Source organism: Tamandua tetradactyla, chromosome X (genome assembly GCF_023851605.1).
Source record: "Tamandua tetradactyla isolate mTamTet1 chromosome X, mTamTet1.pri, whole genome shotgun sequence".
NCBI classification, from domain to species: domain Eukaryota; kingdom Metazoa; phylum Chordata; class Mammalia; order Pilosa; family Myrmecophagidae; genus Tamandua; species Tamandua tetradactyla.
The window spans coordinates 97,944,644-97,960,465 of record NC_135353.1 but is presented as its reverse complement, the minus strand read 5'-3'; the positions used below and the strand labels follow the sequence as shown (position 1 = coordinate 97,960,465).

Here is a 15,822-nt window from a genome sequence, read left to right as displayed (position 1 = left end):
GAGCAACATACCAACTTAAGCTCTTGATTAACAAACCTGAGAAATGGGGGTCCTGCTCTGAAAAAGATTTTTTTTGCTTTGTTTTTACTACCTAACAGCTCATTAGATAGAACTCCAATTGCCCCAGGCAAGGGTGGAATTAAGCTTGTCTGTGAGACAAAGTGGCTGGTCAGGTGAAAGGAGTTAATTCCCTGGAGGCTGTGCCTTTCCCAGGAGAGGGGTGAGGCCCTGCCAGGTGGAATCCCTCCCTCAAGGAATTCAGACACCAGGGACTGGAAAACAGAAGCAATTAAAGCCAGCCTCTTCTATGTCTCATCTATGCCACCAGAGTCTGCTGAACTTAAAGGCACTGCAGCACTTTATGCTAGTGGGAAACCACAGGCAGACAAGCATCACATACTGGGCAGGATAGGAAAAACAGAGTCTAGAGTCTTCATAGGAAAGTCTGTCAACCTACTGGGTCTCACTCTCAGGGAAAACTGATGCAGGTGACTCTTTCCACCTGAGAGAAGGCCAGTCCAGTCTGGGAAAATCTGACTGGGATCTATAATATCTAAGTAGCCCTACCTAAAAAATGGCTCCATATAGGCAGAGCAAGAAATAGTAAAACAAGAACTGAAAAATTCTGGTCCATTAAACAAAACCTAGAATAAGCTAAACTGAATATCAAAGAACAGATAGTGAACAAAGCCATCTAGCAAGACAATCCTAGGTAAAAGAGTGAAAACAATCTCCAGAATAAACTGATTAAGGAAATAAAATGCCTAGACACCAGCAAAAAAAACAAGTCATACTATGAAAATTGAAGAAATGGCCCAGTCAAGGGAACAAAGCAACAATTCAAATGAGATACAGGAGTTGAAACAACTAATTAAGGATGTTCAAACAGACATGCAAAATCTCATAAAAAGTCAAATCAACAAGTTGAGAGAGGATATAAAGAAGGCAATGGACAAATAAAAACTAGAAATTGAAAGTCTGATAAAACAAATTACAGAACTTATGGGAATGAAAGGCACAGTAGAAGAGATAGAAAAGATAATGGAATCTTACTATGATAGATTTGAAGAGGCAGAAGAAAAGATTAGTGAACTGGAGAACTGGAAATCTGAAATCCAACTAGCAAAAGAAAATATAGGGAAAAGAACAGAAAAATAAGAGCAGGGTCTCAGGGATTTAAATTGGAACAAAGCACACAAATATATATGTTGTGGGTGTCCCAGAAGGAGAAGAGAAGGAAAAAGGAGGAGAAAAACTAATGGAGGAAATTATCATTGAAAACTTCCCATCTCTTACGAAGGACATAAAATTACAGATCCAAGAAATGCAGTGTACCCCAAACAGAATAGATCCAAATAGATGTATTCCAAGATACTTACTAATAAGAATGTCAGATGTCAAGGAGAAAGAGAATTTTTAAAGCATCAAAAGAAAAGCAATCCATCACATACAAGGGAAGCATAATAAGACTTTGTGTGGGCTTCTCAGCAGTAACCATAGAGGTGAGAAGGCAGTGGTATGATATATTTAATATTCTAAAAGAGAAAAACTGTCCATGAAGAATCCTATATCCAGCAAAATTGTCCTTCAAAAATGAGGGGGAAATTAAAACAATTTCAGGCAAACAATAACTGAGAGAATTTGTGACCAAGAGACAGGCTTTGCAAGAAATACTAAAGGGAACACTAGAGGCAGATAGGAAAAGAGGAGAGAGAGGTGTGGAAAAGAGTGTAGATATGAAGACTATCAGCAAAGGTAAAAAAAGAAAAAAATTTAGATATGACATATAAAATCCAAAAGGCAAAATGGTAGAAGTACTGCCTTAACAGTAATAACACTAAATTTTTAATGCATTAAGCTCCCCAGTGAAAAGACATAGACTGGCAGAATGGATTAAAAGCTGGAGCCATCAATATGCTGTCTAGAGGAGACTCATTTTCGACCCAAGGATAAACATAGGTTGAAAGTGAAAGGTTGGGAAATGATATTTCATGCTTACAACAGTCAGAAAAGAGCAGGGGTAGCTATACTAATATCCAACAAATTAGATTTCAAATGTAAACCAATTAAAAGAGACAAAGAAGAACACTATGTATTAATAAGAAGAATGATTCAAGAAGAAGATATAGCAATCAGAAATATTTATTCACCAAGCCAGAGTGCTCCATAATACATGAGGCAAATGCTGAAAAGACAAATAGACAACTCTACCATAGTACTTGGAGACTTCAGTTCCCCACTCTCATCAATGGACAGAACATCTCGACAGAAGATTAATAAAGAAACAGAATTTGAATAATACAATAAACAAACTGGATTTAACAGACATATATAGAACAATACACCCCACAACAGTAGGATACATCATTTTCTCAAGTGTTCATGGGTCATTCTCAAAGATAAACCATATGCTGGGTCACAAAACAAGTCTTAATAAATTTAAAAAGATCGAAATCATGCAAAACCCTTTCTCAGTTAATAAAGGAATGAAGTTGGAAATCAATAATAGGCAGAGGGCCAGAAAATTCACAAACATGTGGAAGCTCAACAACACACTCTTAAATAACCAGTGGGTCAAGGAAGAAATTACAAGTGAAATCAGTAAATATATTGAGGCAAATGAAAATGAAACATAACATAGCAAAATTTATGCAATGCAGGGTGGACAATGGTGACTCAGTGGCAGAATTTTCACCTGCCATTCTGGAGACCTGTGTTTGATTTCTGGAACCTGCCCATGCCAAAAAAAACTTTTTAAAAATTATGGGATGCAGCAAAGACAGTGCCAAGAGGGAAATTCATTGCCTTAAATGCCTATATCAAAAAAGAAGAAAGAGCAAAAATCAAGAATTAACTGTTCACTTGGAAGAACTAGAGAAAGAACAGCAAACTAACCCCAAGGCAAGCAAAAGGAAAGAAATAAGGAAGACTAGAGCAGAAATAAATGAAATTGAGAATATGAAAACAGTTGAGAAAATGAACGAAACCAGAAGTTGGTTCTTTGAGAAAATCAATACCATTGATGTACCCTTGCAAGGTTGACCAAAAGAAAAAGAGAGAGGATGCAAATAAATACAATCAGAAATAGAAGAGGAGACATAACCACTGATCCCACAGAAATGAAGGAGGTAATGAGAGGATATTATGAACAACTTTATACTACTAAACTAGACAATGTAGATGACATGGACAACTTCCTAGAAAGACATGAACAACCAGCATTGACTCGAGAAGAAGTAGACGACCTTAACAAACCAGTCACAAGTAAAGACTCAGTGATCAAGAAGCTCCCAAAAATGAAAAGTCCGAGACCAGATGGTTTCACATGTGAATTCTACAAAGCATTCAAGAAAGAATTAGTGCCAATTTTGCTCAAACTCTTCAAAAAAATTGAAGGGAAGGGAAGGCTCCCTAACTCATTCTATGAAGTCAATATCACCCTCATACCAAAGCCAGACAAAGATAGTACAAGAAAAGAAAATTACAGGCCAATTTCTCTAATGAATATAGATGCAAAAATCCTCAACAAAATTCTTGCAAATCAAATTCAGCAGCATATTAAAAGAATTATACACCATGATGAAGTGGGATTTATTTCAGGTATGTAAGGATGGTTCAACATAAGAAAATCAATTAGTGTAATACATCATATCAACAAATCAAAGAGGAAAATACATGATCTCAATTGATGCAGAAAAGGCATTTGACAAAATCCAGCATAATTTCTTGATTAAAACGCTTCAAAGAATAGAAATAGAAGAGAACTTCCTCAACATGATAAAGGGAATATATGAAAAACCCACAGCTAACATCATCCTAAATGCAGAAAGACTGAAAGTTTTCTCCCTGAGATCAGGAATAAGACAAGGATGTCCGCTGTCACTGTTGTTGTTCAACATTGTGTTGCAAGTTCTAGCCAGAACAATTAGACAAGAAAAGGAAATACAAGGCATCCAAATTGGAAAGGAAGAAGTAAAATTCTCACTGTTTGCAGATGATATGATACCATATGTCAAAACCTCCCTCAAAATCCACAGCAGAACTACTAGAGCTAAGAAATCAGTGCAGCAAATTGGTGGTACAAGATCAACACTCAAAAATCAGTAGTGTTTCTATACACTCATAATGAACAATCTGAGGAGGAAATCAGGAAAAAATATCCATTTACAACTGTAACCAGAAGAATAAAATATTTAGGAGTAAGTTTAATCAAGGATTCAAAAGATTTGTACACCGAAAACTACAAGAAATTGCTAAAAGAATTCTCAGAAGACCTAAATAAATGGAAGTGTATACCATGTTCATGGATTGGAAGACTAAATATAGTTCAGTTGTCAATTTTACCTAAGTTGATTTATAGATTCAATGGAAAATCAATTAACATCCCAAAAATTTAATTTTAAGAAATAGAAAAATCAATAATCAAATTTATTTGGAAGGACAGGGTACCCTGAATAGCTAAAAGTATCTTGAGAAAGAAAAATGAAGTCAGAGGACTTGCACTATCTGACTTTAAGGCATATTATGAAGCTACAGTGGTCAATAGGGCATGGTACTGTCATAAAGATAGAAATACTGATCAACAGAATTGAATAGTGTTTAGATATAGACCCTCTCTTTTATGGTCAATTCATCTTTGATAAGGCAGTCAAGTCAACTCACCTGGGACAGAGTAGTCTTTTCAATAAATGGTACTTAGAGAACTGGATATCCATATGCAAAAGAATGAATGAGGATCATATCACACATCTTTAACAAAAATTAACATAAAGTGGATCAAAGAACTAAACACTAGAGCTAAGACCATAAAACTTTTAGAAGAAAATGTAGGGAAATATCTTATAAAAGTTGTAATTGGAGGCAGTTTCTTAGATCTTACACCCAAAGCATGAGCATTGAAGAAATAAATAGATAAATGGGAATGTATCAAAATTAAACACTTTGTGCATCAAAGAACTTTGTCAAGAAAGTAAAAAGGCAGCCTATATAATGGGAGACAATAGTTGGAAACCACATATCAGATAAGTGTTTAATAACTGGAGATTTTCAACTCATTAACAAAAAGACAAACAATCTTACTTGTTTGAAAGGATTTATGTACCCTAGAAAAGCCATGTTTTAATCCTAATCCCATTTTGTAAAGACAGCCATTTTTTCTAATCCCTATTCAGTACTGTATGTTAGAAAGTTTAATTAGATTATCTTGATGGAGATGTGACTCAATTGAGTGCAGGTATTAAAGTTGATTACGTGGAGATATGTCTCCACCCATTCCAGGTGGGTCTTGATTACTTTACTGGAATCCTATAAAAGAGGAGACATTTTTGGAGAGAATGCCTTTTGAGAATGATGAGAAAGACACAGCAGAGCCAAGCAGAGCTACAAAACTGAGAGAAACACAGAGCCCACCAGTCAGTGACATTTGGAGATTCTGAGAGAATAATGGGAGAATGAGGTGAATGACAGGAGAACAATGGGAGAACAAAGAGAATGCCACAGAATCACAAAGCAGAGAGTCCACCAGCCAGTGACTTTTGCAGGTGAAGATGGAAAATGCCCCCCAGGGAACTGGAGAGAAAGCCAGCAGATGCTGGTGTGTTCACCATGTATCTTCCCAGATGAGAGAGAAACCCTGGACATGTTCACCATGTGCGTTTCCAGATAAAGAGAAACCCAGACAATGTTTGCCACATGCTTTTCACTTGAGAGAGAAACCCTGAACTTCATTGGCTTTCTTGAATCAAGGTATCTGTCCCTGGATGCCTTAGATTGGATATCTATATTTATATAGACTTGCTTTAATTGGGACATTTTCATGGCCTTAGAACTGTTAACTTGTAACATATTAAATTCCCCATTTTAACAGCCATTCCATTTCTGGTATATTGCATTCCACCAGCTAGCAAACTAGAACACCACCCAATTAAAAAATGGGCAAAAGACATGAACAGACATTTCTTAGCAGAGGAAATACAAATGGCTAAAAGGTACATGAAAAGATGCTCAACTTCACTGGCTATCAGGGAAATGCAAATCAAAACCACAACGAGATATCATCTCAAAACCCACCAGAATGACCACTCTCAAACAAACAGAAAATGATAAGTGCTACTGAGGAAGTGGAGAAAGAGGCACACTTATCCACTGTTGGTGGATGGTATAACCACTGTGGAAAGTGCTTTGGTGGTTCCTCAGGAAGCTAAGTACAGACTTTCCATATGATCCAGCAATCCCATTTCTGGGTATCTATTCAGAGGACATGAGGTCAAGGACACAAATGAACATTTGCTCACCTATGTTTATGAAGGCATTATTTATAATCACCAAGAGATGGAAATGGCCCAAATGTCATTAACAGATGAATGGCTAAACAAGCTGTGGTATGTACATATAATGGAATATAATGCAGCTGTAAAACAGAATAAAGTAATGAAGCATGTAACAACCTGGATGGAACTTGAAGACATTACGCTGAGGGAAGGACAAATACTGTATGATCTCACTGATAATGATCTAACACTAATGAATGAACTTCAGAACTGAAGATAAGAACACAGGTTATCAGGAGATAGAAATAGGATAGAGATTGGGCAATTGGTGTTGAAAGAATACAGATTGTGCAACAGGACTGATTTGTAAAAAGTCAGAAATGGATACCAGAATACTACGTGATTATAGCACGATAACATAAGTAAACTGAATGAAGCTGAATGTGTGTATGATAGAGGGAGAGTCGCTGGGAGTATGTATGAATCAGTAGTAAAGATAGACGATAAAGACTGAGATGGTACAATTTAGGAATGCCAAGAGTGTACCAAGATAGTGACTAAATGTACAAATTTAAAATTGTTTTCGCATGAGGAAAAACAAAGGAATGTCAGTGTTGTAGGGTGTTGAAAACAGATGGTCATTCACATTTTAAAACTTCAACTTCTGCATGAGACTAAAGAGAGAAATGTTTATTTGGTGCAAAATTTATATTTTGACTAGCATTTCCTAATTTAACCTGAATGGTCAGTTTAATTGAACACTATAAGTACATGGAACCTTGACTTAGGACATGAGATTTTGTTGGTTTGTCCAGGTTAATGTAATGTACTGATAAATCCCAGAGTGATTTGAACAGTGAATAAAAAGCATTTGCAAAGTCCCCTTGGTGGAATGGTAAGAAAGGGGGAAAATTTCAACTTCCTCATTTGGAGAATTCCTGATATTCTTGCAAGCAGTGTGGACAACCAAAGCAATAGACTGAGCCCTCAATCTTGGGGTTTGCACCTATGAAACTTAATGCTGCAAAGGACAGGTTAAGCCTACTTAAAGTTAGGCTGAACATTCACCCCCAGAGAATCTCTTTTGTTGCTCAGATGTGGGCTGTCTGTCTTTAAGCTGACATGGCAAGTGTACTCACTACCCTTCCCCCTCTACATGGAACATAACTCCCAGGGGTGTAAATCTCCCTGCCAACATGGAACAGAAATCCTAGAATGAGCTGGGACTCAGCATCAAGGGATTGAGAAAACCTTCTTCACTGAAAAAGGGGAGACAGAAATGAGACAAAATAAAGTGTAAATGGCTGAGAAATTTCAAACAGAGTCAAGAGGTTATCCTGGACGTTAGTCTTATGCATTATATAGATAGCCCCTTTTTAGTTTATGGTGCATTAAACCGGATGGAGGGAAGTACCTGAACTGTAGAGCTGTGTTCCAGTAGCCTTGTTTCTTGAAGATGATTGTATAATGATATAGCTTTTACAATGTGACTGTGTGATTATGAAAACCTTGTATCTGATGCTCCTTTTATGTATGGCATGGACAGATGAGTAAAAAATTTTGATAAGAAATAAACAAATAATAGGGGAAACAATGGTTAAAATAAATTGAGTAGATTGAAATATTAGTGGCCAATGAGAGGGAGGGGTAAGGGGTATGGCATGTATGAGTCCTTTCTTTTTAATTTCTTTTTTTGGAGAGAGGCAAATGTTTGAAAAAATATCATGGTGATGGATACACAACTATGTGATGATATTGTAAGTCACTGATTGTACACCATGTATAGAATGCTTATATGTCAAGAATGTTTGTATGTTTGTTTGCTGTTTACAATAAAAATATTTTTAAAATGCATTGACTGAAGTTTTTTCAGCATTTAGCATTTTTCTGAAAAGTTTGATTTTAGTAGTAATTTTATGTTGTACAATGTTTTCTTGAAAATACCTTCCAGAATTATTTTGGTAACTTAAGTGTACAGGATGTGTTTTTATTAAAGGAAAAGGAAAAGAATTTTGTCTTAAATTATTGGTTATTATAGAATAAGATAGAAGAAAATATATGGCAAAACCTAAATAGATATAGAAAGATACAGAAAATTATTTTTTGTGGTCAAAGTTGGGTAATATTTAATGAGTCTATAAAGTTTCTTAAAGCCTTACTATCAAGTAATATATTGATGCAAACTGTGCTGGTTTGAAACTGTTGTGTACCCCAGAAAATCCTGTTCTTTAATCTTAATTCAATATTGTTGGGTGGGATCTTTTTTATTAAGTTGTTTCCATGGAGATGTGACACACCCAATTGTGTGTGGACCCTTGGATAAGGTGGTTTCCCTGGAGATGTGTCTCCACCAATTTAAGGTGGTGCACTTACTGGAGCCCTTTAAGAGGGAGCCATTTTGGAAAAAGTTTCATAGCCTACAGAATCAACAGAACCAACACGAGGTCCAGACATTTGGGGATGAAGAAAGAAAATGCCTTGGGGAAACTGTTTGAAACCAGAAGGCAAAGACTTCAAGCAGACACCAGCCACATGCCTTCCCAGCTGGCAGAGGTGTTCTGGACACATCAGCCTTTCTTGTGCCATGGTCTCTTTCTTTGGATTCCTTAGTTTGGATGTTTTTATAGCCTTAGAACTATAAGTGTGCAACTTAATAAATTTTCTTTTTAAAAGCCATTCCATTTCTAGCACACGGCATGCTGGCAGCTCTAACAAACTAATGCACAAACTAAAATTTAGTTTTCTCTGTTTTAAAGTAACAGACTTTCTTTGGACTATTAGCCTGATTTTAATAAGAGATTATAAAAGTTTTCTTTCAGAATAATCAGTATAAAAAGCGGAAGGTCTGTGTTTTATCAGAATAATTTCTTTACTGTATATTCACTTTATCATGTCGTTGGCTGTTTAAAAATTTCAAGTCTTCTTGCTTTAAAAAAAGCTAGGTCTTTTCCTTAACTTTAGTTAAATAAGGAACCAAACATTGTTTCAAATCTGAAAACATTTAGCATGTTTCTTTGTCAAGGTCAGACTCTAAAAGATACCTTTTTATTCCAAATAATCACAGAAGATTTATTCTTTCACTTTGTAAAAGAAATATGCTAGAAACTTTAGTTCGTTTGGCATGTTATAAGTTGCATAAGAAATGTTTAGAAACTGTTATAGAAATTAAAAGAAATGTGGTCACTAATCTACATAATATTAGACAACAATATAGTGCTTTTAGTCATGGTTTTAATTATTTTTAAAAAGTTATGTGCCACAGAACTTTCCCTATCAGTCACATTGTTTTACTTTACCACTCTGTAAAAGGGCTTGCAGTCAGTACAGGTCAGAACTTCATCTTCAATAAAGACATTCTAAAAGGAAACAGAGTTCTACCCACTAACTATATGTATAATAAAAGTGATTTTGAAAAATTGCATGGCTTTAAATACACTTACTGCTGCCCAAGGCAGAACCTATGTCATGATTAGCACTGAGTTTGTTGCTTTTATGTAACTGAGAAACATGGAGATGTCACTGATACCTTAGCATGTTTACAGATTTTATAAACCATAACCAGAAGTTAAAATTTATAAATTCCTTTTTTCTCTTAGTTCACTCACATACCCTTGTATTAGAGTTAACCTTTTCTTATCAGCATACTGATAATGTTTATGATTTGTCTATCTTGTTACTATTATAACTGTAGCCTCATTTCTCAATAGTACAGGTTACAAACCTCCTCCTCCTGTTCTCATGCTCAGGGGCTTATGGTGAAGAGATGGCAGAAAGATTTTAAGAGTGTTGCAATGGATTTAATTGCAACCTAGTGTATTAGTTAGAGTTCTCTAGAGAAACAGAATCAACAAGGAACACTCACAAATATAAAATTTATAAAAGTGTCTCACATGACTGTGGGAATGCAGAGTCCAAAATCCACAGGGAAGGCTGTGAAGCCAATGATTCTGATGAAGGGTCTGGGTGAACTTCACAGGAGAGGCAGGAAGAGGGTCTGTCTCTTCCAAATCTTCCTTAAAATGCTTCCAGTGATTAGATTAAGCATCACTCATTGCAGAAGACATTCCCCTTGGCTGATTGCAAATAGAATCAGCTGTGGATGTAGCTAATGAGATCATTATTTAATTCTATGAAATGTCCTCATCGCAACAGACAGGCCAGCACTTGCCTAACCAGACAAACAGGTACCACCACTTGGTCAAGTTAACACAGGAACCTGACCATGACAGTCCACCCCTTGTCAACTTGACAGCTATACATTTCACTTTAAACCATACATAATTTCTAAATAAAAACAATAAAACACACATTTTTTCCTTTCATCTATCAGTACTCAACTGTCCTGCTGTAACTGGAAACACATTAAATCTCTCCAGAATAGGCTGCAAGTCCTTGGGTAATATTCATTCTTAAACGTAATATCTTAAACTTGAATAGTACAGCATGAGCAAAACAGCAGATGGTAAGATTTTCCTCCAAAATCCCAGGGTCTGCGTTGTGATTCTCCTGTAGGGGCCTGCCAAAGGCTCCAAACAGCATCTCTATTTGCCACTGACACTTCCAGCACCATTGGATCTGCTGAATCATACAGCCCAAGCAGCAGAGAAGCTTCTACAGCAGCCTGGACCTGTTGCAGAGCCTCCTCTTTTTCAGGTCCCCACTCTGACTGGTGGACCAAAGTGACGTTTTTGGTCCCCTGGAATTAATGTCATTTCTGAACCAGTGTCTAATAATCCCCAAAACATCTGATCACTTCCTTTTCCCCAATGCACAGTTACCCTGGTAGAAGGCCGTCGGTGTCCTTGGGGAAGGCTTTGAGGGAGATTAACAGAATAAATTTCTGACAGTGTAACATGGTTCTCTCCCAAAGGGATCTGGCTTGCCCTTTCATTCAAGGGGTTCTGGGTCTGTAAACTGTCTCAAATTTGGAAATTGATTAAGAAGCCATGTATTAGTTAGGGTTCTCTAGAGAAACAGAATCAACAGAACACTCACAAATATAAAATCTATAAAATTGTCTCATGTGACCACGGGAATGCAGAGTCCAAATTCCGGAGGGTAGGCTGTGAAGCTGACGATTCTGATGGAAGGTCTGGACGAACTCCACAGTAGAGGCTTACCAGCTGAAGCAGGAAGAAAGCCTTTCTCTTCTGCAATTAGATTAAGCATCACTCATTACAGAAGACACTCCCCTTTGGCTGATTACAAATGGAATCAGCTGTGGATGCAGCTGACATGATCATGATTTAATTCTATGAAATGTCCTCATCCCAAGAGACAGGCCAGCACTTGCCCAGCCAGACAAACAGGTACTACTAACTGGTCAAGTTGACACATGAACCTGAACATGACAGTCCATCCCTTGTCAACCTGGCAGCTATACATACCACCTTAAACCATATGCAATTTCTAAATAGTAAAAAATAAAACACACATTTTTTCTTTCACCTAACAATACTCAACATTCCTGCATATAACTTGAAACACATAAAATCTCTCCAGAATAGGCTGCAAGTCCTTGGGTAATATTCATTCTTAAACTTGATATCTTACAGCTTAGATAGGATAACATGAACAAAATAGCATTACAGTTCTCATTTCTGTAACTGATCATGTGGTCGATGTTCATATTTATCACTACCTTCTTTCACTACCCATTCCATGCTCCTTTTACCCTCAGCAAGCACTTCAGCTGGCCGTGGTTCTTTACCTAGTGAGGTGACCCAAACCTTCATTCTTTTTTTTTTTTAAGCTGAATTTGCTCATTTATTTCATGAAAAAGTATACATATATTGTTCGCATTTTAAAATAAGGTTTAAAATCTCAAGGAAAGTATCATTAGCTCTAAGTGATTAGTTAAAGCCGTATCAGGATTTATATTTAAGTAGATGCCAATAATCATGCAAACTAATAATGAAAGAGGATAAAAACAATATTAACAATATTTTTATTTAAAAAAACCTCAGCATTAAGAATGATCCTATTTTCTTTGAAGCTAAACACTTTTCTATTAAAAAGAAATAATAAAACAACAGTATAAAGAGTACAGACAACTCTCTTCACACACTGAATGACCTTGTGTGTTTACAGAATTCAAGCAAATACTCCCAAATCAAAACCTCATTTTCTTATTAACCTGCGAAAATAAAGCTTTGGTAAGTTCTTCTCTCAAGAAAAAAATACTTTGTTCCCTAAGCACACCATAAATATTTATATTAACAATCACAAACATAGTCATTCTAATTTAATCAGATACAACAGAAGAAAAAAATTTATTTTTATATTAATAGATCTCTATAGATAAAAATTTGATTTACAGCTCATATTCCAATCCTAATTTGCCTTTGCCTTCAAATTTTGGGAAACATTATTAAAAAGGACTGTTTTGCCAAATGACCATCACAAATATATTACCAGGGTGAATTACAGGCACTTAACAACATGAGGCATAACAAACTTGCTGGTCACAGTACTACAGAACTTCCAAAAGAGTGAAGGAAATGTCATTCCCAGCCTCCTCACATAGTAATAAATTTCCAGAGTCTCAAATACATCATTTACTTTCCTGTGCCTCAAGACAGTATTAGCCAAAGACAATTGTAACCCAGTTCCTGCTTAAAAATATTTGTATAAATCATGAAATGCTACATGTCTGTACAATCATACAAGCATTTCTTTAGGAGACTAAGGGTTAATCTGTATATCAAACTATTTACCTGAGGAAACTTCAAATTTTTCAACTCAGCTATTATCTTAAAAAGAATAAGCTTTTCTCTACATTATGAAACAAAGAAACTCTCCACAATTTCCAGGTTCTAACAAAAACTGGAACTGGTATTTTAAAACCACTTTAAAACATTCCCCTCTTTCAAGGCTTTGTCAAGTAAACTTTTTGTTCTATTAAAAATATATATATTCATTTACTTATATACTATGTTGTACTACAACGTGTTTTGCCACCAGTCATGTTCAGATATTCCAAAGGAATGCTAAATGGAATAGTTACTTAAATGAAACAACACAAAGGTGCACAATCAACAATCTAAGGACTGTGTGTTCTGTTTGGTTTTGTTTTTTTATGTGAGGGGAAAGCATAGTGCAACTGGAGGCATTTTGTTTTGTTTTTAACAACAAGAAACATATATATATATATACACAAACACACACACACCTCTTCTTTCAAATCACTTTTACCTAAGGCAGATATTTGCACCACCTGCTTGATAAGAGCCTTATTGCTAGAGACACATTACTTGTATACCTGATATATAGGATCCCAATTTCAAAGACAATTAGTAAATCTACAGACAGTTTTAATCTGTATGAAAGAGAGAGAGAAACAGTTCCACAGTGATATTCTCAAATTAACCATGAATTATTCTATGGAGGGAAATAAACAATTTCCTACACATATAACATCAATCACAGTAATATTTCACTTTGAAAAACCACCATCCTGGGTAAAATAGAAAAGAGGCACTTCCAGTATTTTACATACAGTTTGAATTCTATAGTAAGAAAGTTAATGCTTTTCAAACAAAATTAAGAGCATTAAGTTACTAACATTTATCTATATTTTATAGCATTCTTTAATCTGTAACCAAAAAAGAGAATACATTTTTAGAAGAAATAAAGATCAATCAATATTTAAAAGTTCAGGAGAAGTAAAAGTAAAATCTCAAAACCACCAATACCTATACAATGTGCACGCTAGAAGGTATGCTTCTCTAAGGCAATAGGAAATGTGCATTTTAAAACTGACTATATACTCAAATATAATCTTTACTACTCCATTATTTAATTTTTCACATATTATTTACTTTAATAATAAGACATTTTAATTTGATACAGATTTGACATTTGGAAGATTCCTTTTGCCACCTGGATTGCAATTTTCTGGCAACAGAAAAGAACTACACAACTGCTACATTCTTGTGTTTCACAGACTGTACATATATGTTGAATGCAAGAATAAAGTATGTATTCTGAAACAGAACTACAAACTAAAGATGACATGAAAATAGTTTTGTGGTAAACTGCAAATCATACCTGATATCCTAGGGGACAGCATCAAAAATTCACATCCCAGTTTCAGCAAAACACAGATTGTAAGTAGAACAATAAGGCAATCAAACGTACAACCCTTGTATATATTCACTGAAAAGTCACAGTATATTTGAGAATTTCAAAATTCAAAGCATATGAATTAACATATGAAAATAAAATTCCAAATGTGAAACAGAGGCACAAAATAAGATTATCTATTCTTTTTTAATATGGAAAACAGACTAAACAACTCAATGATATACTAATAAAAAAATACTATGATACCAGCAAACTCAAAGAATCTTCATAAAATGAAATACAAAGGTGCGTTACTAGGCCAATATTGGTTTGAAAATAATGGAAAGTGTGGATTTTTTCTTTTCTGAAGGCTTTCCTTTTATACAATCATTCTAATTCTTCCCAGTTATCTGTAAGATTACCTTTGCTTTGTCGTCTAATACTGACCAACTTTCCAGCTGATTTGATACTCCACTTGGAGCTGTTACCTGAGCTGGCCAGGGTAGTATATTTAGTAGAGCCTTTAGTATCATCTTCCCAGGCTGGCCAGGACATAGGGTCACTCAAGGTGTCACTTGATTCAGCTGCTACATCTTCAAGAGCAATTTTTGGAGGCTCCCAACCTTCAATCTCATCTGGTTTTTTAGACTGTATATTCTGTTTTAAAACCAAATTGTCCCAAAATCCAGATTTCTTCTCTGTCTTCAACTCTTCCTTCAATCGTAAGTTAGTTCCTTTCGACTTGGGAGATTTACATCCTTCAAGTAGATGCTGTTCATCATCCTTATTAAACAGAGAAGTCACTTCCTTCCAACCTCGGAAACTTGCTCCCTGAACCTGCGCGGCGGCGGCGGCCTCCCCTCCCGCAGGCCGTCCTCCTCCTCGCGGGAGTCGTCCAGAAGCACTTTGCTCTTGCTCAGCTTCCACATGTTCCGGGGCGGGGTCTCCGGGCGTTGGGGTCTGTCTTCTCCCCTCTCCTCCGCAGGGCGCTGGCGAACGGGTGGATGCTCGGGGTTTACGACTCCTGCGCTCGGCCCCCGCCGCCCGCCGCTACCCCAACTGCCCCCAGTGCTAACTGCTGCCTCTGCCGCCGGCCGGTGGGCTCAGCCATGTTAGCTCCCAGAGACCAAACCTTCAGTCTTGAAGTTACAGAGCCATTGGTAGTCCTGCCTGGATTGGGTTGTTGCAGTTTTCCATTGATTTTAATCACAGGGCATGGTACTACTAAAAGACATCTTAGGGGATCTCCTATATTCCAAGAAAACTCTTCTTTACCTCCATTGTGTAGTGGCAGTCCTATTTCCCCCTGATAGGGTCAATCATCCCAGACTATATGTAATCCCCCTCTTGACTTGTTGATCCAGTAGTATAAGTAGCACAAAGTGACCAGGTGGCAGTCTTAACTTCCAGTTCAATGGAATCATTGTTATTTCTCCTGGAGGAAACACTCCCTCTTTTGGAACTAAAACCTGTAGATCAGCAGAGCTCA

General features: G+C 36.4%; 1 pseudogene; it reads right to left on the bottom strand.

Moving 5' to 3' along the window:
* Positions 1–14,081: 14,081 nt before the first annotated feature.
* LOC143670549 (testis development-related protein pseudogene) lies at positions 14,082–15,440 on the bottom strand (annotated as a pseudogene).
* Positions 15,441–15,822: the final 382 nt, after the last annotated feature.